Here is a 2,354-nt window from a genome sequence, read left to right as displayed (position 1 = left end):
GAGAGAGAGAGAGAGAGAGAGAGAGAGAGAGAGAGAGAGAGAGAGAGAGTCTCGCTCTCGGTATAAGCATCCAGGATGGGCGAAACGAGGGATAGAAGGCGGTGCTGGATGAAAGAGCGACAGGCGGGCAGACAGGCAGGCAAGCGGGCATGCAGGCATGCAGGAAACGAAGGACAGGACGAGGCAGATAAAGAGGGTGGGCGGACAAGAGGTAGGAGAGGTAGGACCGGGAGGATTGCTCTATGGGGTGGTTTCGGGGCATGGATACCAGTCTCTACGGCCGCGGTAATGGTTATAGCACCATCGCGTGCAATCCCATTAGCACCGATGCAATTTACCCGATCTATCACACCCTATTAAGCGGTGCGCTTTCCACCCCCGCGGGCGCCCGATCGCTTAACGCTCGTTTTAATCGAGTTTGCGCAACCGTGCCTGCGCCCGCCGGCGCCCGGGCTCTTGGCGTCGCGTCGCCCAAGCCTTGCCTCGCGCCCTTTTCCTGGCGGACAATGTTTTCCGAATTCGCGGCATCGGCGGCACGCACCAGCTGCCGATAGCGACCTGAACGCGCGGAATGAAGTCGGCCCGTGGACCTCCGACGGCGACACGGCGAGGGGAAAGAGTATTCGCGGTCAGGGAAACTGAAGGCTTTCCGATAATTGAACGACGCCCGAGATAGAGTTATCGCCGAGCTCTCCCCGTAGGTCAGGCACAGCGCTACGTCGTTATCTCGCCCTCTACCTCCCAGCTCTCGTTGCTCTCGCCGCCGTAACGCGCCGTAATTGCTACGAAGGTACGGCGGAGATCTTTGTTTCAGCATGAGACACCACGAGGCTCGCGAGTGCCTCGGTTAACCGCCGCGGAATTTGATCCACTAATGCACGATACGGCGCGGCCGCGCACCACGTCTTCTGCGCGAGCGTTATCGCGAGGGTACTCGAGGGACGTGCTCGCAATTATGCGATGGAAGTGCGTCGATACATGGAATCGCGAGCTCGCCGTTGCCGGGCTCTCTCGCTGCGGCTTTTGAGAAGCCCATCGTTCGAGCGAGATCGAAGTGACGATCCGATCCCGATGCCAGAAGAGAACCCGTACGTTCGCAGGAAGAATGAACGACGCGCGAAATGGGATGCGGTTTGGTAGCATGGGAACGTTTCTTTAAATTTATCTCAAATTGCCAAGTAATTTCCTGCACTGCGATAGCTTAAGTATGTTTCGCTCTGCAAAAATTAACGATAATTCTCCTATTTTCTATATAAAAATGTATGGTATATACATGGTGTCTGACGATGATGTACAAAACGTTCGTGTACGTACAGATTAAGTCAAATGGTTTCTTTATTATTTTGCAAACAATCAAATAAAATGTTGAGTTATCAATGAAAGAAGATTGGTGAATGATCATGCGCGATACGATGGATGAACTGTGACGGCAATGTGTGCTTGTAGAGTAGATTAAACTGAATAAAAAAGTCCTTTACTGTTTTGCAAATAATCACGTGGACTTTGAGTTATAAGAAGATTTGTAGACACGTGATCATTGGCCAATCTTCTTTAATTAATATCTATGTGTATCTTACTTATAGAATGGTAGAGGAATTTTGTATTATTCAGTTTAAATTGATCTACAGCAACGACAAGACTTACTAATTTATTGGGGCAGATACAATGGTTCTCATAAGTTTTTATCTTAGGCAATCTCAATTCCAGGTCTAAGAGCCTTTAGTTTCATTCATGTAATTTAGATTAATTCATGTAATTCGATTTCTTCTGTATGACCTAATAGAATATACTATTTGCCAATCATCAACAATATAATTCGATTTGACTCCGTGTTGCGTTGATGCGCGAATACGTAACGTCTAAAGTGAGCAACGTATGAGAGGCATCGAAAGGTTCTTGACGCGATACGGCTCTTCAAGGATGAACTCCGAAAAGTGGATTGGAAACAGGGCGGATGTTATTCGAAAAACAGTCCCCTGCCACTTTGTACCACCGGCTGTTGGAGAGCGTAGATGGTAAGGTAAGGATAGGCTTTGGGGGGATATAAAAGGGAGTGTAGCCCGACTCCTCCTTGTAAGGGTCGTAACGTCAGCTGGGTTCTGAGTGAGTTGCGACGATTCCGGAGCAGGTCGCTGCCACCACCGCCGTCGTCGATCCCGACGAAACTAGCAACCAGCTGTCGCTACCCCCAAAACACAGTTCTTCGTTTTATTCTCAAGTTCTCGCGACAGCCGCCGTCCGCTTCCTTCGTTCGTCTCTTCGCTTTCTCGCAGATTTCCTCCCTCAGATGAGAGACGTGATCGGTATTTATCATAGCCGCGGTATATCGCGGCACACCGGCTAAAGCCAGCGGC

This window comes from Odontomachus brunneus, unplaced genomic scaffold, assembly GCF_010583005.1.
Source record: "Odontomachus brunneus isolate Ranch 3 - 2012 unplaced genomic scaffold, Obru_v1 Obru_scaffold_121, whole genome shotgun sequence".
Lineage (NCBI taxonomy): Eukaryota > Metazoa > Arthropoda > Insecta > Hymenoptera > Formicidae > Odontomachus > Odontomachus brunneus.
This window is presented reverse-complemented; position numbering follows the sequence as displayed.